General features: G+C 42.0%; 1 protein-coding gene across 1 annotated transcript in view; it reads left to right on the forward strand.

Moving 5' to 3' along the window:
- Positions 1 to 22,641, forward strand: part of hivep2a (HIVEP zinc finger 2a) — an 86,771-nt gene that overhangs the window by 3,989 nt on the left and 60,141 nt on the right. Inside the window, exon 2 of the mRNA XM_026340922.1 lies at positions 5,441 to 5,496. The gene's annotated coding sequence lies outside the window, so the exon portion shown is untranslated. The remainder of the gene's footprint in view (positions 1 to 5,440; positions 5,497 to 22,641) is intronic.

Genomic DNA, 22,641 nt, shown 5'->3' on the forward strand with positions numbered 1-22,641 from the left:
CCATCCATCCATCGCAGCCTCCTCCAACACCCATTTCGATGCTCTGTAACTGAAGTAACTTGCTCTTTACAGGAGGACAGTCTCTTTCATTTAATGTTCTCTACATTCTCTCTGTAGTTCACTGCAGATGTGGAAGTTTGCAGTTGCTGTCAATTAACAGAGCACACGTCAGAGCTGGAGAATTTGAAATGACTGCAGATGTATGGCACTGTGTTATGAAGTCACACACACAAACACACACATGCACATGCACGCTTTTGATCTATGATTACGGCTTAGTGTTGTGCAGAGCATTCATCCTGTAGGAGAGTGTTCGTAAATGATCCAGCTACCAGTGCACGCGTGTGTGGATGATGATAAACAGTTAATATTGATCTTGCTCTTTACAGCTTCTCTACTAACTTGATATCTTTGATATTCTATATATATACTGAATTATATAACAGTGCAGCTTCAGCTGTTGATTTGGTTGCTCTACTTTGCATAGTGGCTTCTTTTCTAGTCTGTTATTATAACATTTCAGATACCTCAAAGTGGATTATTATGAACAAGAGGCAGCTGCACTGCACCTGAATGCACCTGCAACGCAGTAACACGGTGCCTAATGATTCTCCACTATGGAGTGAATGGGCTTCCTCTGTAGAGCAGTGAATTCAGGGGATAAAAGGAGGATTTTAAGCCTCGCTCTGAACAGATTGTGCTGCTGTCGAATGCTTCTGCACTGTTTTGCCTGTGTGTTTGTGCACGATCACCTGAGAGCGTCGGGGGAATCTGAGAGCGCTCCGGTGACCGATGTCCTGACAGCGGCGGCTAAATTATTAAGACACACATACACACACAAAGCCTAATGAGTTGGTTGACTGGCTGCTTGTGGTAAATTGTTTCTCTGTGGTTGAAAATGCACTTTGTACAGTGTAACTGCAGGACAAGAGGAGTTGAAGAAAAATGGGGAACAAGACCAAAGTGAGAGTAAATAGAAGATGACAGAAGAAAAGAAGAGGAAGAGGAGGTAAAAGGAGCGAAGAGGGGAGGAAACAATAGGAGAAGATTAATGAGGAGAGGAGGAAAAAGGAAAGGAAACAAGTACAGCAAGGAAACAGGAGAAGATAAGAACAGAGGGCGATGGAGGGGAAGGAAGAGAAAGGATGAGAGCTCTCCAAGCTGTACCAACAGAGGAGTGTGTCTATTCTGTCAGCTGCTGACACACTTCTCATCTGAAGCAGTTTGCTCAGTAGGGTGTGTGTGTGTGTGTGTTTGTGTGTGTGTGTTTGTGTGTGTGTGAATGTTTGTGTGCATGTTTGTGTGCGTGTTTGTGTGATCTCAGCTTTTTCAACATCTTATATCCCAGAGCCAATCACAGATCAAGGGACGGGTCTGTTGCTCTACACCAGCCGAAAACATAAAGGGAAATGTGCTTGCTAGAAAGCAGAAAGTGTGTGTGTGTGTGTGTGTGTGGGTATGTGTGGGTATGTGTGTGTGTGTGTGTGTGTGTGTGTGTGTGTGTGTGTGTGTGTGTGTGTGTGTGTGATAAGGAAACGGGCTGACATTGTAACCCAATCTCCCTGTCCTGTACTCAGAGGGAGCTGCTGGATGCACTGTCAGGTGGTTCTGTACAGTATGTGTGTTTTGTGGCTATTTAAACAGACGAGGAAACGATGGAGAGATACAGGAAGATGGAGAGGGAGAGATTTACCTAAACCGGCCTAATTTCATAACAGCCTGTAATTAGTCCCACTTCATACATTTATGCATCAGACAGCAGCAGCTCTGAATCAGTGTTTTGTAATCAGAAAATCCCAACTGAAACAACATTATCTGTTCCTCTCTGCAGCACACTGTCAGTACACAGTCAATGGATTTTAAACTACCACACACATGCTGCATTTTTCCATATAGGTGGCAGCAGCAGGAAAACCGCAGCAGTAGGAACTTTGCTCTTTGCATCATGCAACACGCTTCACCGTGTCCCTGTTTTCTAGCCAGCTCTGCTCGGTCTCACTTGATGAAAATGGTCTTTTGGGGAATTTGGAGACTGTCCTGGTTGTTTTGAAACTAATCCATTTTCTCGCGGTCGTAGTAATTATGACTCGAGCGAAGGGAAAAGTTGGTGACATAGTTCCAGGGTGAGAGAGTTGGCGTTTGGTTGGTCGTGATAGAAAACACAGGACTTTCCCTCATGACACTGTTGATTTCCAGTGTGAAACCTATTCCTTTTTATTTCTGACTCTTCCACAGTGTTTACTACAACAACTGAAGTAAAAGATAGACAAGACCATAACACATAAGATATATACCGTGAGCCTATAGCCAAATAAACTGCCAGCGGCAGACATTTTTATTTACATACTTATTTACTTATCTTTCCTGCTGCTGTGTGACGGTCAGAGGAGCTGGTGTCTGAAAGACGCCGTGTTCCAGACGCATGTGGCCATGTCAACATGATACATAGTTATAGGAGTGATGACATCTGATGATGTGCAGGGAATCATGGTACAGTTTAGAAAAAGCCTGCTCCCTCTCACATTTTGTGGAAGATTTCACTTCACTTTGTATTTCCAGCTTCTGCGCGACTGAACACACCTGATCCAGGTAATCAGCCGTGGCTGAGAGCTGGAAAACAAGCAGGGCAGGGCTCCTTTAGGACCCTCTGCCCTAGACGACCGTCTTTGTTGCCTGTGCCATAGGGTGGCCGCTCCATAATCGTGACTGTCTGTTTATGATTGTCTCCATGACAACAAAAGTCCAGGACACCTGCCGCCACAAAGGTGCTATTTTAAGAGACACTCCTGTGCTTTGTATGGGAGAGTGGTGACAAACAACTGAGGAGGAAGAATACGATTCCAGCAGCGTCTTGGCCAGTAAGTTGTAGCCATCAGTGCATCAGAAAGTGCATGCTCAAGATATCAATTGAGCATGCAGCTTTTGTATTGTGAGATTTGACAGAGCTTGGCTAGTTTCCCCATGCTTTGCGTATTGGTGCTTAGCGGGGCAAAACACTTGCTGGACCATTGAGCACAGAGATCAACCTGATATTAATACTTTCATCTTCCTTCTGGTAAGAATGGAAACAAATCGAAGCTTCCTTTTAGCTCATACACTCATACGCTTCTGGTTTTGGCCCTTTGAATGTCAGATTGTGTTTGATAGACTACTGGTTTAATATAAAGTTATACAACCCTTAACTCTAATCACGTACAGCTCACAAACACTCCATCATTTCACTGATTGTTTTCATTAACTGCTCATATGTAGGTGATTTGACATCATATTCCAAGCAGCCCTCGTGTAGTATGATTAAAATTTTCAGCCCATCACCCTTTTGTAGTCAGTCACCCAGAATTTTCAGCCGCTACACCAACGCTGAACAGTCATACCGGGAGAAATATACATTTCTGCACCCACAGAAATGAAAGTAGAACCAGACGATGTTACAGCGGCAAAATCGCTTGTTGAGCTTTTGTGTGAAGTGTGAAACTCTCACTTTCACGCTTCCGTCATACACTACGTACACGTAAAGTCCTGTTCAATGCTGTGTTTTCTCTGGGGGATGTCCAAAGGCATTTTGGGAAATGTAGGAAATCGAAATGATGTACATAAATTGGAAAATTGGAATACGTCATTATAAAATAATTCCTAGAATAAGCTGAACGTCGCAGACTGATAAGATATGACAGGGAACTGTACCGTTTTCTTTCTTTATTCCTTCAAAGTACCTGTGATCACAATCTACGGCACTATCATCATAGAGAAAACACGATTCATAAATATTTATTTGGCATCAAAAATGTGTTTCACCTTATATTATAATTCAATAATAATAATAATAGCTGTGAGAGAAGCGACGTTCCTGCTGAAACCAGTGTTTTTTTAAAAAATATGTATTTTACATTCAACATTAATTTATAATCTTAACAACAAACCTTTAAATAACCATTCCTATGTTGAACCTTGTGACTTTCTGTATTCCGTTTCCAGGCTTTTTTGCCCAGTCTCATGTTATTTTCACAGTGGAGTTAGAGTGAAAACACTGAGACAGTTACTGCTGTAGGTTTAGGTTGAGTCATTTGCATAACCATACTAAAGATAAAGATGCTTCAAAAAATATCAGGGATGAAAAGAAATCCAATCTCAGCAGGTGAGGCAGAACAGAAACCCCGACGAGCTTAAAAAACAACACCCCCAAGAAAAACCAGTGACAAGAGAAAACTGAAAGTCAAGATGACAAACGAATGACACGAGTGATGTGAAACTCTGAAGCGTCTGTCTCATCTATTTGTTGATCCACTGAAGGGTTTGTAATGTCGGTGTCAAACGCTCAGAATCAGCCGAAAAAACAAAACAAAAAAACAACAGAAGCTTTGGTGTAAAAGTGTTTTTGGCAATTTCTAATTACAAACCCCAGCATCAGCATGTCACTCCTGCTGTTGTGGAGATTTTACAAAAACAACTCTGCTGCTTTTTTTTAATTTTTCTGACATAAGTTGAGATGCTACAGAGATATTTGTGTGCTGACACAGTGTCGTGAACTTTTGACTTTTAAAACGGTTCAAAGAATCATTAATTAATTATTAATCATTCAGGTTTTCTATCAGATTTTTGAACCCGTCAGCAGCCACTTGCTCCCATTCAGCCAAAAGAGCATGAGTGACATTCAGCACTGTGTTCATACTGAAGGTGGTGGTTGAGACTGAGGTCGGGGCACTGAGCATGTCAGTCAACCTCTTCCACACCAAAGTGGTAAATCTATTTCCTTACGGACCTCGCGCAGTAGTGCTGTCATGTTGAAACAGGACAGAGACAAAATGTTGACACTGAGTTGGTGAAGCTGGGATCATGACACCATCATGTAAAATCTCTTTGTTTTCAGTATGGAAATATTTGTACTATAAAGGTTTGTAACTTTAAGAATGTAATTTGCATTGTTACATTTTTACTTGTCAGAGGTCATCATGCAAAATAACCCCTTTCACTGCACCATGACAGTGATGGACGCCGTGTTAATGACAAATGATGAGGCTTAAACATTCAGCTGTTTTTTATTTATTTATTTTTTCATCAGTAAATGGAATAAAGTTTAACTTGAACTGAAAGGATGGTTCCAAAACTCCTGTGAAGTCATATGGTAGATAATGGTGCATATCTCAGATTTACATAACCAGGTACAGAACCCATGTGATCAATGTATGCAGTCATCAACTCCTATGCTGCAGGGGTGTAAAGTCTGTGTGCAGCGTTTTAGAAAAACACCAACTATATGGAACAAGTGCTGAAGTGCTTTCATAAAACAAATGACTCACACTTTGTACTGTGCCTGAATGCCTCACATTACAGTTGACCTAGACTCTGTATTGTTCCTGAATGCCTCACCAGCGCTGAAGCTCATAAACTGCTCATGCTCCACCTTCACATGTTTATTTATGCTCCCTCTCTTTATCCCCAGGGGCTGTGACCAGTTGTGGACTTGTTAAACTGGACCAGGGAAGAAACTGTTACCAGGTAGGTTCTGCAAAACGGAGTGTGTTCACGAGTGTGTGGTGGTTGTAGGTCACGTTCTATGTTCTAAACTAGTAGCTGACAGTGGAAACTATGCAAAAGTTGGGTAATATAAATGAAACGGCAATGAAAAAAAGGAGGAATTAAGTTCATTTAAATAGTAATTTAATGTGAAATCTCCTAACAAGACACACAAACACCCTTAAAACATAATATCATCATCTCGACTTAAAATGGCTGCTCCTTTTGTCATGAGAGAGGGTGAGGCTCACGCAGAGAAACAGAAGGTGAGACTGAGACAGAGTCGAGCTGTATTCATTTAACCACAATTACAGTCACTGTAATTTTTTTTTCCTGGCTGGTTGCTGAGGCAACCGTCCAGCTTCATTACTGGAGGTGCGACCTCAGCTGAGAGTGTAAATTAAAAAAAAAGCTCAAAGTAATGTAAATGTTCTGTACGGCGGTGTTCATCACATGCTTTAGCTCCACACAGTTTAGAAAATTAGCGAACGCTGCTCCGAGCACACACAGCAGACGTTACTAACTAACCCAGTAGCTCTGTGTAGAGGCACCGAGGTGACCCGGTGACATCCTCTCTCCAGCTGCTTTCACTGTATTCTAAAAAATGGAAGTCCAGTTTGAAGATTTGTTTTTTAATATTCAGAATGAAGGTTACACTTCATGTCCGGTGAGACCCAGCACTGAGGCCAGCAGCAGAGCAAACGTCATTTTCTATGTACATCATTAATTCTACGAGCAGCTTAGTGAAGGTTGAAGGTTAAGAGGTCACAGCGGCTTGAAAAGGAAGGCTAACCGTCAGGGGGTCGTTTAGTTGCAGAAGGACAAATTCTGCATTACAAAACAAGATAATAATAAGAAAGGAGGAGGTGAAAGAATAGTGCTGCTGCAGGATACATGAAGGAGGACGTGTGTTAATGACTGTTTAGGGAATTTTCTTTGCTTTTAAAATGTGTAGTTGTTACAAACATGCTGTGTAGTAGGCATGTAGTGAAGTGTGAGTGTGTGTGTGTGTGTCAGTGGTGTCACTTCCTCTTCCTGTGTAACAGACGGCTTTATATCAAGAATAAGATGTCACCCAAACACCCTCGTCTTCCTCTATCTCTCCCCTCATTCTCACATCAGTCCCTCTTATATATGTGTTTTCGCCCACGATTCTATGTGCGTGAGTGTGTGTGGTTAAGCGAGACAGTGCACATAAATAGATCATGTAAAGCTGAGATTACTATCTGCACCTCAAAGCCCCAAGTGAGTGGGCCTTTAAACTTAATACAGTTTCATCTTTGTAAAACGTAGTCTCCTACACAGACACACACCCACACACATGCAGCAGAAAACATGCACAGGATGTGCGTCAGTGCTTGCAGACAGTGCACATGCTTTAAAATGCACATGCTGTTTGTGTCTTAGGGACTTGAAGGTGACAAATGTCAACGTCTGTTCAGACAGAGACGAACTGTGCACATGAGAAAATAGATCAATGTGTCAGAAAGTTAAAAAAACAAAAGACTTTATGGTTGTTTAGAGCGAATAAGTTTGAAAACGACTGAAGGAAACTGGGCTTATTCATTTCTGTGAATGTTGCCCAGTTGGCAAAAAGTAGTTTCCAATTGGTTTCTGTCTTCCATGTGGGCATTAGTGTCTCTTTCCCTGCACATAAATATAGCTTCTGGGAAAGCTTTGCAAATACGGAACTTCATGAAATTCTGTAATCCAAACAGCAGTTTGAGATTTCCTATCAACAGCTTTACTGAAGTCTATTTTATAACTGTGGTCAATGGAGGACAAAGCTTTTTGGTCCGTAGGGGATTGTTTTTGTTGCAGTCCTGCATTTGGCCACTGGGACAAACCGGCAGCAAGGCTGATGCTTCATATTCATCTGTGTTTCTTCTTCTTCTAGTTTTAATTTCTGATGTTAAACACAGGCTGCGTACCACTTGTGGGTTGGTATGAAGTTAGAAACTCCAGCTGATTTGGTGACAGTAGTAAATAAAAGCTAAATCTATTATGTTGGTTCATCATTTTCCAGTATTCTGTTGGTTTGAGATTTTGAGACTATTAAGACCAAATGGAGGCAGGAACCATGGTAACCAGAGTCGGTACATTAAACAGTACACAGAAAATGAAAACGCAGGAGTGGACAGAGCGAGTGAGAGCTTCGTGTTGATCTCTGCTCACAGATTGGCTAAAACAGACCAGGAAGTGACTGAAACACACACACTGCACAAACACACACACACTGCACCCACACACACACACACATTCATTCACCTCCACTCCCACACAATAGTATGGTCAAATAAAAAAACAGCAGACAAAAAGGCAGGAGGTGAAGAGGATGAAGAGGTGTATGTTCTGTTGCCATGGTTACCATGGCTTGGTACGTGGATGCAAGCTGTGCCCTTGACAGCGTCACATGGAGACAGTGTTCCACACACACACACACACACACACACACACACACACACACACACACACACACGGGCAAAAATGATGATGATGTGTGTTGACGAACAGCTGTGTCAAAATGAATGGCCTTTGGGTGAGCATCTTCTCTGGCACTCCCTTCATCTAAGTGTGTGTGTGTCCGTGTGTGCATGTATGTATGGGTGTGAGATAACCAAGCGTCAGAATTTGAATAGCATTATGGGATATGGCTACTGCTAAGACGGCAGCAGTTAGTTTGGTTCCCATTTCCTCCAGGTACCCAGAAGTCCAGTGGCCTCTTTGTTTGTCAATTCAAATCGCATGGAAAGCAGTGTGTGTGTGTGTGTGTGTGTGTGTGTGTGTGTGTGTGTGTGTGTGTGTGTGAGAAACAGAGAGTGCAGTGGTGTTCCTCAGTGCAGTGTGGTACAATAAGTAGCTTTGGTTTCACTTCCGCATCATTCCTCATGCAAATAACGGCTTTGTTGCTTCTGCAGCCTGCACATTTCCTGTACATGCTCTTTGTGTGTGTGTGTGTGTGTGTGTGTGTGTGTGTGTGTGTGAGAAAGAGAGAGAGAGTCTCTACCCTGCATGAGTGTGTCTTGCATGTATTTTTGCACTGGTCTGTGCCTCCAAGTGTTTTATATGTGTTAGTATGTGTGTGTATATACATCCATGCAAAAGATCTGTACTGTATGTGTGTTCTATTTGTATATGAGGTCTCTGCTCTCTGTACAGTCGTGTGTTTGATTAGCGTTATTTCCAGCACATAGTGGTTTGTCTGCTGCTATAGACTGTCACACTGATCAAACACACAAATGTGTCATAAACACAGGAATAAACCACAGTAAACAGTCGAGGGCTGCAGTCGTGCTAGAGACTTCTGTGAGGCTGCTCTTTGAGAGAAATGAACATGTCACCATGCTAACATGCGAACAAAGACTGTTTTTAACATGCTGAGGTCCTGAAGGTGTCACAGTGGGGGACAAACTGGACAGGTCAGCAGTCTGTGTGGTGTAACGGTTACGAAACTGAAAGCAATATAGAGACACAATCACTAAACTGGTGAAGTCTCACACGTATTAAAACCTGCTCGGACACTGTGTCGCTCTTTAGTGCTGCATTCAGGTACAGTACAGATTGTAGGTCAAAAACCCAGGTGTGAAGCGAACCGTAAATCATTACAGCCCTGCCATAAATAGTTAGTCTAGTGGTAAACAGTGTGCAGGACTCGTTTTCTTACACTGTTACTGTTTTACTGCTGCTTGTAATAAACAATAGTCTAAATACGTAAAATGTTAATGCTAAATATTAAAGAAACGACTCGTCTCCATTCATAAATCTGACCTCTCTGTGTTTTCACAGTGAAAACCCTCTGTTGTACAGAGACCGTCACTCTGAGAAAGACAGGATGTGGAGACGGAGGGTGTAGGAGGGAGTGGAACTCAGTGCAGTCACTGTTTTCTCCACCTCCTCATCCTACATCTCTCACTCTGTCCTATTTTCTTTTTTACATTAGATTTGTCTCCTCTTCCATCTTCCCTCTGTCCAGTTTCCTGTCTTTATTCCCTCCTCCCTCCCTCACCTCATCCTTGTTGCTCCTCCATCTTTTCTTACCTTGATCCTGCTTCTTTCTTTCTCTCATCTACACCTCTTTCTCTTTTCTCCTCATCTTTGCTCCTTCACACCCTTCTTCATCTCACTCACTCCCATAGTGTCACTTCCCCCGGCCCTCATCTTTTCATCACCACCCCCATCCCTCCGTAATCTCCTCTGCCAGATAGGAACAGGTGGCTCTCCTCTGCTGTGCCACTCGGTGGCTTCCTGCCCAACACACAGAGGGACGGAGAGCGAGAGCGAGCTCGTGGCCCGTGTCAGTGCCCTGGCACCAGGGCCTGTAACATGTGATGGACGGAAGAAGGAGGAGCAGGGGAAGAGGAAGAGGAGGCGGAGGAGGCGGAGGAGGTGGAGGAGGAGGGGTCCGGCTGAAGGCTGTGATTTTCTTGACTGAGCGAGAGAGAAAGGAGCAGCAGGTGCTTCAGTTTCAAGCACTCGTACAGACGCACACATGCACTTAGGATAAGAGCAGCCCAGATGTTTCTGTGCCCACAGCAGCGCGGCATCATTTCCCGTGCTTGTGTGTGAAGCCAACGCTGCAGAGCTGGTGGTGTGTGTGTTTTTAACCCTTTAAACTTAGGGACATGTTCAAAATGTCTCCTGGTCTTTTTGTCCCATTTCATTTCTTTTCCCTCCTCTGCCTCCTACCTCGAGCTGCAGCTCCCTCTGTTCCCTCTTCTGTCCTCTCCTCGTTTGATTTAATCTTAATCTCATGCTGTGGTTTCTGAAATTGACATATTTGGGAAACTGGAGATGGGGCTTGTTCCTGGAGCCCCTGGGATTAGCCACAGCTACGGTAACTAGTAGCCATCTCCACAGCTAACTCCATATTCATGGCATTAAGACTGATTAGCTCCACGCTAGCTCACTCACTCTCAGGGTATTAGGGCTTAAAAGCTAGCACAGCTGGCTAACAGCTCGCACGTCCCGTCCGTCATACGAGGGGGGATTAGCACATGCTAACGACAGTTAGCGCAGAGGACGACTCTCTTCAAAGAGGGAAGTAAATCTGGTGCAACCTGAACACACATGTCAGCCCAACACGTCTGATGTCTGCCTTCTTAGCAGTCACAAGTATTTAAGTGTGGAGAAATATATGTTACACATATAATACCTGGATGAGGGAGGGTGAAATGCAAGTGGTTAAAGTTTCAAATCCATCACGGTTGATGTTTGTCTGTAGATACGCTGCAAAGTTTGGATTCAGTTAAAGTTGAATCCTGTGGTTTGTTGAAATGTTCTTCTTTGGATCACGATGAGGTTATGTCTGTTTTCAGAACCTTTATAAACCTCGTCCCATTAACGAGACACCTAACGAGACTCTTATTAGCTTATTATTATATTATTATTCTATTATTATTATTATTATTATTCTGTCTAGTCTCAAAATGTTAAAAACTACAGCTAATGTTCCCGTTTGTGTCCTTCTTTATCGAAGCTCACAGACTTTCGAGGACGTGTAACTCATCAATATTTCCATTCATCTGCTGATTCTTTTTTTTAAACAATCAATTCAACTTTTCGTCTGTTAAATTTTTAAAACTCGTGGAAGCTGGAGAACTTCTGGAAACCTTGACATTAGACAGACTGGGTGCCTGGAAATCATTATTCAATTATAATAATAGCCAGTTGATTAATGTACAAATTACTGTGGCTCTAGATACAACGAGCTAAATTACAAAGAGCAGTAATTGTTCCATCGGCTGGTTATCCTTATTTTGGAGTTCAGGGACAGCTACGCTGGCTCACTCTTCTCCTCTCGTGTTTTATATCTGAATATTTCTTTTATGTGAACTTGTCACAATCAGTTACCACCAATACGTTACAGAGCTTTTCACTCCTGGATCACACTTTAGTCTCCCACAGTTTGAAATTCATCTTCTTTTACAAACAGTTCTGCGTCCAAATGGAAAGCTTTTATTTCATCTAACGTTCGAGCAACATGCAGTTTGCCCTTTGTGACACAAGAAATTAGCCTGTGGATTATCTTAATTTGTAATTTCCACAGTAAAATAACTAAAAGTTGTCACAGGAACGTGTAAAAAACATTTAAATTCCCTTTAAAAGCAGAACTCTGGTCTTCACGTTCGGTGAAAACACCTCTCGTGTCTCTTCTTCGACTGTCAGATTTAAACTCTTCCCCTCTTACTCTCTATCTCCGACTCCCTCGCTCCTTTCATCAGTCTCTGTTTCCATCCCTCCATCCATGCCTCCTTCCTCCTGCCTCTCGTTTCATCCTTCACTCACCCTGATCCCCCCCCATCTTCAAAGCTCTGTCTATCTGTCTCTGGATTCAGTCCTCCCCTCTCTTCTTCTCTCCTCTGTTCTCATCCTGTCTTAAATAGTCGCCTCCCCATCTGTCTCCTCTCTGATGTCCTCCACTCCCTTCTCCTCCTCCTCTCCTCTCCTCCTCACTTCCTCATCCTTTCTTCTCCTCTTTTCTCTTGTCTCTCCTCCTCTTCTTTACCTCTTCTCATCTTCATCATTTTCTCCTTTATTTCTTTCATATTTCTCCTCCTCTTTACATCCTCTTTCCACCTTTTCTACCTCCTGTTTCTTCTCCTCTCCTACATTTAATAAAAACTCTTCCTAACTTCTTCTTTCCTTCCTTCTCCCGTCTCCCCCTCCATCATGCTCTTCTTTTCTTTTATCTGATTTTCTCCGCCCTCCTCACCTTTCTTCACAACCTTGTTTTTTACTTTCTTATCAACTCACGACTAATTTTTCCATCCCTCACCCTCTCCTCTGCTTCTTTCTTCTCCTACACCCTCTTCTCCCTCCTCTTATCCTCCCCTCTTTTATCATAAGCGCCAAAATAAAATTCAAAACAGATCCGCCTTTTCCCTTTTCAGCTGTCACTGACATGTTCTCTCTCTGTCTCTCACTTCACTTAAAGTCTTTTAACTGATGAGGCACGAGGTTTATTTCCCTGTTTGTTTTGAAAGTACCTGCACTGACTGTGTTTCCATTCTGTGACACAGAAACACAGTAATAGTGTCAGAGACAGGTTTTGGCTGACAACCCGGTGATATTAGACCTCTTTGTTAACTTACACTATAGGAGGATCAGACGCAGCTGTCAGCCGTCTCTGGGTGTGATTTCTCGTTAGACTGCTTTAATGTCATCAGTAAATTTTGCTCCGTCCTCCATCTATCTACTGTAATTCCCTGTGGATATGAAACGCAGACACGTTCAGCTGAGGGTCAGATATATCTGTGTACAATATATTCAGATACCTCGCTTTCAAAAATATGTAAATATGGAGAAGTCCCTTTCCAAAAATCGTGATTGCACATTATGAGTCATCGTTCTGCTGTTTCATTTCCAAAAACCTATATTTTGTGCACAGAAATGCACCACAATACATACTGATGGCAGGTAGAAATGTTCATTATTAATATTAATTTGCAAAAAAAACATTCAGATGACCCATCTTGTTAATGATGAGGTCAAACTTGAGGGCGGTGTGCTGTATGGATGATGATCTTTTGTAGGCATCACCGCTGTTCCCCTGACAGCAATTGAAGTTTTCCATTAGTTTTGTTGATATCTGTGCCTTTGGTGTTTTCACATTACCTGTGCATGATGCTGAAGAGATGGTAGGTTAATGTCCGTTTAATCTCCGGGCTGACTGGCTGTGCTGTGTGCTGTGTTTTCACACACAGCTCCTCTGGGTAATGTCTAGTTCAGGGTTCCAGTGCATGTCTGAATTTGACTATAGATGCACGGTCACACATACAGAGCCAGACATGCTGTACATGAACCCGCTCACACTCCCAGTTGGTTTTCACTCTCCTCACCAAACCAAACACTGTAATTTATCTCCATCGCTCTCTCAGCCCAACCTCAGGCTGTTAAAGGTTTCCCGTTCGGTTTGTGGCAGGCAGAAATGTCAGAGCTGTGGATTCCAGCGCCGGGCAGAGAGGCTGCTGTGTGGTGGCAGACTGCTGGGCTATATGTGTTCTGTATCTGTCCATGGGGTGCTGCCTTTTTAGGCAGTATGTGTATATTAAGGGGCACAATGATCTAAGGTGAACTCTGCTGAGTGCTGAGTTGACTCTGGACTTTTAAAATCCTTATATATTTGTGTTATTGTAGTTTAGCAGCTGTTCTGGATCATCAGCAGATGGAATTTGTAGATTGTTCTAAGACATTTATTAATTATTAATTCATGAACAAAGATGCTCGTGTACAAAAAGGAGTAAAAATAGTTTGATTCTGCTCATTTGTTCATTTTTATTAAACACAAATCAGTAATTATCACATGAGCGTAGTTGACGAAGCTGCTCCTCTCCTCTCCTCCTCTCTCCTCTCCTCTCCTCTCCTCTCTCTCTCCTCTCCTCTCCTCTCCTCTCCTCTCCTCTCCTCTCCTCTCCTCTCCTCTCCTCTCCTCTCCTCTCCTCCTCTCTCCTCTCCTCTCCTCTCCTCTCCTCTCCTCTCCTCTCCTCTCTCCTCCTCTCCTCTCCTCTCCTCTCCTCTCCTCTCCTCTCCTCTCCTCTCCTCTCCTCTCCTCTCTTGGATGCTGCTCAGGGCCAGAGGAGTTATATTTAGCTCTTCTCTCCTGCTCCTCCTCCTTCTCTCCCTCTGTTTTTGTGTTTTGCCCCTGCAAAGATGGCCTCATTAGCCATAGAGCTCAGCATGAAAACACACACACTGGGGTAGAGAAGGGGATAGAGTCTGTTACATAAGAGTCTCTCTTATATAATTTGATGCATATTTGATGCTGAATGTTGCAGTGGCAATGCAGAAAGCTGTAAGGTGTGTGTGTGTGTGTGTGTGTGTGTGTGTGTGTGTGTGTGTGTGTGTGTGTGTGTGTGTGTGTGTGTGTGTGTGTGTGTGTGTTGAGGGAAGCCAGATTTTTGCAGTTTGGCCTCTTCATGCCCTCCCTTAGCTGTTGCATCACAGGGGAAGCTAAAGGTGAACAGGCACTCAGCACTAGAACAGTGTGTGTGTGAGAGCATAATGATGTTGAGCTGTACTCTTATTTTCTGCACTACTGACACAAAACTACACTAGTTAGAGTTGAATTTTAAAACTTCTTTTAGTTTCCATTTCCTCCTTTCATTTACGTTTATGGAGCATGTGTGGTGAGAGGACTACAGATATTTTAGAAGTCCTGTTGAAACTGTTGCAGAGCTGCAGCAATAACTTCTCTTTTCTCTGAGACATTACTGCTCAGCTGAACTGTATTAAAGGAGCCCTCTGACTCTTTGTTAAGATGTATATTACACACCTGGTGAATGCCCATGTCATGGCTCTCTAAACGCGACATAACCATAACCCCTTTTTTTAGCTTTGGAAATCTCCCTTTAGAGCCATTACACAGCGTTTCCTCACAGGCTGAGTAGGACACTCTATGATGAGTAAACTAACTCGACGCCTCTTTAACCTCTTTTCAATGTTTGTTTTCTCAGCAAAAAACATAGGGGGGAAAAACACCCTATGTTTTGTGATACGCTGCTGCAGAAACTGCAAACACTTTCAGAAGCAGAGTACTTGTGGACAAACTAACTAAGGCTGCTTATGTGGCAGAAAGTTGGAATTTATTGATGCACTGTATTTATTTAAGGCACAAAACAAAGCTTGTGATTTGTGAGAATTTACTGTTGACTGTATCTGTTTGATATTTGGACTTTAATCAGTAGTATCTATTGATTTTGTGGACATTAGTGTGTTTCAGTATTGACTTTCCTACAGTTGTCAAGTGAATTAAAATACTGTTTTATTTGATTTCTAAGAGCATTTGATGAACTCCGCGTGGAATCAATAGTTTAGTTTTGTTTTGTTGTCGGTGTGCACAGGTTTGAGCAGCAACACGTTGCATAAAACAACATAGAGAGCTTTGTCACAAATGAGGAAAGAGACATTTCTTCCATAAAATTCCCAGATCTGCTAATTTGGATTCGCTGATGCACATGTAAAATAGCCAGACTAGTTCAAGCTACTTTCTCTGTTTAAGGACAGCAGCGGCAGTGTACAGCCCACAGAAGCAGGCCTGGTGCTTTAAGTTCCTGATCCTGTCCCATTAGAGCTGGTACCCCCCAGCAGTGCAGAGCTGTGGTTATACTGGGTAGCTCCCAGGTGTGACTGTGTGGAATTCCTTCTCAGGGAAATAAAGGATGGAAAGAAACGTTCCCACAGTGCCTTAATGAAGCTTTCCCAATGTGTTTCAAGTTTCCTGGTTTCCAAAGCCGCGTTCTGATGGTAAACAACATGTTTTGATTTGCTTTTGTCGGGAAGGGGATGGTGACTCGTCAGCTCACCAGCTACTTCTATATTTGTTTTTTCCTTCTTTTAATTTCTGGGAGGAAGTCGAACTTTTGTGACGCCTGAGCTTCGATGCATGCAAGAAAACCAGCTTAGCAAATTCTACATAAGACAGAAAATATAAAGATCAAGTGAAGCACAATATACAGACGGTGTGTTACTGTATGCACATCCAACAGTAACAAAGGGAAAAGGGAGTAGCTGGGTGATAATCAAAGAGAATGAGTTTCTTATAGAAACAGTTGATTTACAACATGTTTTCTGAGGCAAAATAAAAAACTGCTTAAGAAGCAAGTTAATACAGATCTGTTACTGAATGTGCACAAACAAAACACTATGGAAGTGAACCTGAAGTGACAAGAACTGTACATTTATTTAGCATTTTATTAAGAATGTGCTGTAAAACTTATTGATGCTGATCTGAAGAAACTATTGTCGTTATCAGCTTGTCAGCTGATAGCGTTATTATCAGCTGAGGAATGTCGGCTGTCACTGCCTTTGATGAAAACATGCTGTGTTGGTACAAGAGAGAAATGTGTAAATGATTATATGAAAACATGATATATACTGTACGAATATATAGATTCTTGTCAGCTAAGCTAGCTGTGGTTGGTATCTGAGCTAATTTCCAACCACTAACAGGAAGACTGCCCTTCTGGTGACATTGGTGTAACTCTGGAATCCCCACCACCACCACAAGCACCACCCCACCCCCCCTTCCGTGCAGCCGCTGCCAGATAATGAGGTTGCATAACAGTTAAACTCTTCCCTGTGTTGTTAATATCGATTAACCCACACCGTCTGACGTACAGCAGACACACACAGGGCGCTCAGTTGCCAGTCCATCAGCTGGCAGATCAATCAGAGCCTAATGAGATAAACGAGCTCACTAATTAGTTAACGAACCGCTGGCTGACTGACTGACACAGGCGCTCACAGAGCCAGCCTGGCAGCTTCTCCTCTTGTCAGCTCAGGGGAAGAGAAGGCAAGAGTCCCTTAACAAAATCCAGTGAAGTGCTTCTGATGTGATCCTCAAAAGCATCATTTTGATAAACAGCGACATAAAATGCCCTCTTAACTGGAAGTACTGCATTACTTTCCCATTTTAGATGTTATTAGATCTAGAGTAAGGACTCTGAATGTCATATTTCCAAATAAATGTTGCATTAACTCTACTCTCTCCTCCATTATATTGTATAAAACTGATATTAATCATTGTCTCATAACCGCTGTCTGTACTTCTTATCTATCACATACACCTATTTTGTACACATCCTATTCATTCTGTACTACAATTTACTATATTTTATGTTTCATTTTATAGTGAGAGAGTTTCACTTGGGTTATAAATCTGGATTTATTGTAGACTCACAGCTGTTACTGTGTCATGTCAGAATGATTTGGGAGCTTTCTAAGTTAAATGAGAAGAGTGATTCCTCATGTCTGAGCCAGGAGGCATTTTGTTTAACCTAGCATCTGTGGCTATAGTCAAATATGGTTGGTGAACACACATTTTAATATTGGTCTCTGTGCAGGTGTAATGATAACAAACCTACATTAGCTAATTAGCTTTAAAAGTGTATTTATTTGCCTTTGAGGCCTCCTTCAAGTCCTTTAAATCACAAGCACAAATTGCACCCAAATCATCTTGAAATATGAATAAAAGCAGAGCCTTCCATCTTAGAACTAGACAATTTGCCAAAAAAGCATCAAGGAATTGGTGCTGAAATAAATGCCAGGGTGTGCTGGAAAAGGTTTTACTCAAATGACACAGAAAGTAACTGTAATCGCTCCAACACCCCATCCTTTGCTGGAGAGCCTTTATACATTTCAGATCTGGACTTGTTTTTGCCAGAACACCAATTTTAGTCACTCTAATGATGCAGACAACCATCTGGACTTCCTCACCTTCTACTTCATTTGGTTGCTAAAACAGTAATGACCTGCAGATTTAGCTCAGACATCTGTGATTGACAGTCGTGTCTTCCTGAGCCTGACACACTGCGATTTATCATAGACACTGTATACGAGTGTGTGTGATGTAGTTTGCTTGTGTAACATTAAACTGAATAACTCTGATGTCTCTGTGACCAAAGTAGCTTCTCTGAAACAGACACAGAGCTGGAGCGTCCGTGGGGACACCTGGAATAATTTTAGCTTCGTGGGGCAAGCCTGGGCTGGACGACAAACCGAGACGAGCAGGCAGACAGAAATACAGACATGAAGACGACTGTTCTCTTATATAGTACCTGGTATTCATGGATTATTGAAGTTGCTTGTTAATATCATTAGAAAATAGGCACAGAGAGTTTTAAAATATGGTTTATATTTATTTCTTAAGAGAGAAACATCCTGAGATTTTCTTTCTTTTTATTGATTTAAACATTATTTAACTGGAAAACATTTTCCAGAGAGGCAGTCCTAGGAATGGCTGGAAGTGGACATGCATAAGGTTTAAGTAGAAAAATGAGGGGCCACTTGACTTCTACAGATAAATAAACATCATAGCCCAGATTTTCCATATTTTGTCCAAAAATGGCTCCTCCATTAAAGGATACGTCTGAACATGTTTTTTTTTCCTGTCAGTAAATCCCACAAAAATGTCTTTGTCCGTTTTGTGATATTTCCTTCTCAACTACCAACCTCATTTGTTTTTAGTCAAGATGCAAATCTCTAAAAAACACTTATACAAATATACAAATATTTACTGTTTCATTTTTGGAAAAGGCTCAGTATCTTCCACAAACTACACGTTGTCACTTTTCAGTCAACACAGTGCAGTGTATTTGTTGGAGATAAATATGCATTTGATGATATTAAGAAACTAAACTGTCTACTACTCTAGTTGTACTGTAGAGTCACTCTTTTAAGACGTATGGGAGCGCATGGAGCAGCTAGGAGAAGGAGCAGGGATTCATCTCTCAGTTGATATTGTTAGTTACTATAACAAAGTGCTTTTGTGTTGATCAAACCAGAAACTCGTAATCCATAAATCTGCATCACTGTTTTTGCTTCTCTTCTACCATCGCTCCACATCACAGGTGTTACTTCTCCGCTGGAGAAAAACAGCGTGTGGGAATCATTTTTTATATTGTAATTAAAGTCAGGGATAATCTTTGTGTTCTGAGGTTTGACTTGTTAACTTTAATGAACAGAGGTTTGGGGTAAACACAGTGATTTCTTTTTTTCTAACACAGGCTGGATCTGCTGTGTTTTCCACTGAGGGAGCTTTATGGTAACCTTTAAGAGATGACGTCAGCCGCGGTTGTCAGCTGTACCTGCACAGCCGGCTACTGCTGTGTGTATGTGTATTAGAGAGGCAGGGAGAAGTCTCTTTAATGAGGGTGAACTTGAGGGTTTGTGCTTAGTCTCCAGTCAACCTGCTGGGAGGGTTGCTAGCATACGGGTGTGTGTTTGTGTGTGTGTGAGGTTGTGCATTGCCCTCGCTACAATACGAGTGGGAAGCCCCCTGCACTCACTGCAAGACATCTATTAATGAGTGCTGCCTTTCCAAGTAAGTCGAGTAGAGTGTGTCTCTCTACGAGTGTGTTTGCATGTCTGCGTGCGCACACATCCTGTGCCCCCTCCAGGGGCCAACAGGTGCCGTGGGCAACATGAAACCTTATAGACCAGCATGGTGAGAGAGAAAGACAGAGGGTGTGAAGTGATGCGAGATGGATATGTGAGGACATGGAGGAGAAAGAGCGAGAGAATGAGATACACCATATAGTCCAAGGTACGTAGACACATGAGCATTATACCATGTGTACACCAATATGTGATAGTTGAATGTCTTGCAAAACCACAGTCATTAATCTGCTGCTGTAAATGACTCCAGTCTTTCCACCAGATGTTAAACCTGCAGGCATTTACTCCCATTCAGCCACAAGATCAATAGTGATCCAAGACTGATGCTGGGTGATGAGATCTGTCTCACAGGTACCAAACGTTTTAGCTGGAGCTGAGATCAGCATCGCACACAACAAACTGGAGAAACCATTTCTTTATGTATATAGCAGACTCTGTGCACAAGGTAATTGTCATTATGAAATGGAGAAGGGGAAAAATGCAAAACTGAAAGCACATTATTATCTTTACTTCGCAGGAACTGGTAATTTAAGCCAATCCATGAAAAACAGATAGGGGTTTCCACATAGCTTTGGTCATAAAGTGTAGAAGGGTTGACAAAATGCCAGATTGGGATAGGGAGAGATCGAGAGATAGTTAAAGAGTCAGGGTAACAGAGATAGACAAATAGACAGAGCGATAGTTTTCACTGCTGGAATCAGGGACAGCTGGCGTGTGTGTCTCTGTGTGTTTTGGCATAGCTTGGTTGCATAACACTCAACTGGGTCCCCTGTGGCTTAAAGGCTAAAGTGGTCTCTTTCTCTTTCAGTTCAATCAAGCCTTATTGGCAGAGTGTTTTTGATAAAATAACATGTTAAAGGATACAAACAGAGTAGATTGTAGACGGTCAATATAGAGCTGAGTTTATAATAATAACTTGCTATCTAAATTAGTACTGCAGTATTCGCCAGGAATATGACAAATCAAACATTTTAGTGTGCTCATTTCTGAGTAGCAAGTATAAATAGTTAGCTGGTATGTCTTTGTTGACCCCCTTTATCCCCATACGCCCCCAGCTTCAGGGTTTATTCAAGGTCTCTTGGGTGTTGCGTGGAGAAACACCTTGTTTTCGGATCATGTAGCTTTCCCACTGTGCTTTGCTGTAGGGAAACTCAGCTGTGGAAAGAACATGCATTGCATTTTCTCTGCTTCGCTTGCTAAGATACTGGCTGCACTCTGTTGTGTATAGAGGTGTGAGTGTGAGTGTGAGTGTGAGTGTGTGTGTGTGCGCGCATTATTTTATGGGCAAGTCTGCAGGCATGCAGAGTTGTGTATGTGTGTGGTCATGCATTTGAAGTGTGTTGTGTATGTGCTTTACACTGTGTGTGTGTGTGTGTGTGTGTGGGCAACCCACCACATGTGGGCACTTGCAGCACTTTCAGTTGCTTGCATAGGTACAAGTGTACATTAATGTTTGAGTACCTGTGTGTGCTTGTCTGTTGATAAATTAGCTGCTCATCTGGAATAAAGAACAGTTTATCGTTGATTGGTGTGTAAAGGTGAGGAAAGTTGAGAAAGAAAGAAGAAGAAGAAAGGGAAGGCATGTGCAGACTAGACAACTGTTGGCATACCAGATGATGAAATTGTCTAGGGCCTGCTTGTAGTTTACACTGTATTCGTTGCCAAGACAGAATCAGTGGTGATATTTTAGATAATTATGCTGTTATCTATCAAATGTGACAGCATTTCATAGATGTGATATAAAAAAAAAACCTACTGGAAATGCATCCAAGAAGGAATAGAAACTGATTAAAACAGTAACAAAGTCAAATTTATTTGTATAGCACCTTCCTAGAACAATGTCACAAGGTGCTAAACAACGAAAAAAGTGAAAGAAAAAGAGAACAAGAAGATACTTGACACTTGTTTTACTTTTATTAAGCTGTAGAAAATAACCAGCCAAAATTTTAAATTTTTGTCCTGTAAAAAAGTTTTGATATATCTTGCAGATTAAAAGCCATGTATAATTGGACGTCATCTGCATAGAAGTGATGGGATCCGGACCAGAACCTTGTGGAACACCACACAACTGAGGTGCAGATGAGGAGACATAGTTATGTGTCCAAACACATGCGACAGTTTAAGACACATTTCAGCCTAATATAAAACATGTGTAAATTAATATGTGTCATCTTTACTCCACCCAAATGTTACTACATCACTGAGCTGATGTAATATTTATCCAATCTGTTATAGTGCAACCACTTAACAGTTTCTTTGGATGTGAGAGAGCAATGTGAATGGCAACATGCAAAGACAAGCTCCATGTTTGTGTCATTGGTACTTTATAAATGTGATTCAGCTGCTTGTCTGTGCTAGTTCAGTTGTTGGCACCTTTTTGACCGTTAGCAAACAGCTTCTAGTGCAACACACTCTGGACTGAACTAGGACTCACCCTCATTTTTATGTAACTCAGAATAAACCAAGACGGATACAAGACAAATGGCATCTACTGCATATGTGGCAAAGAATAAAATAGACAAATATCATCAACATAAGCAATAACGTCAATAGGTGGAAACAACCAAAACAAAACCCCTAAAAGGTTAATGCACAAACTCAACTCTTGTCTTGTTTTGAGTTCTTATTGCCTAATTCGACTCACAACTGGCTGCTGGATGTCAAACATGTTTGAACAACTGTTGCTGGTGGCGACAGATGTTGCAGTTTCTGGCTGGATTCACATTAGGCCTCATCACTGGAACAACTGAAAGAAAGCCTTGAGCTCTTGTTAGCAACAACCAAAGCTGAACTGGGCTTAAGGCGGGAGGATAGAGAGGAAAGAGAGATTGAAAGTAAAACCCCAAAAGAACAGGCATTTAGAGAGTGAAAGCTTGAGATACAGGAGTGAAGACTTTGAGTGGACACCTTGAGAGTAGAAACTGACATAATAAAACAGACAAAAACAAAAAAAGGCAAAAGACAGAGAGGAAAGACAAAGGCAGTCAGCAATTCAACACTTCGGGATGACAGAGGAGACAAAGACCAAGATCGAGCCTGACTGGAAACGAGGGTGAGATGCTCCTAGGCATATTTAATCATAAAATATTAATGTAGTAAAGATGGAATACAGGAAATTAATATTCCTCATTAAGGAAGAAGAACAGCGAGTAGGGGCTAATGAAAGACAAATGGCCTCCTTGGGCTGGGTAAGGCCAAAAATATTATCACAATAGTTTAATTATCAGTTAATGA

Source organism: Anabas testudineus, chromosome 24 (genome assembly GCF_900324465.2).
Source record: "Anabas testudineus chromosome 24, fAnaTes1.2, whole genome shotgun sequence".
Taxonomy (NCBI): domain Eukaryota; kingdom Metazoa; phylum Chordata; class Actinopteri; order Anabantiformes; family Anabantidae; genus Anabas; species Anabas testudineus.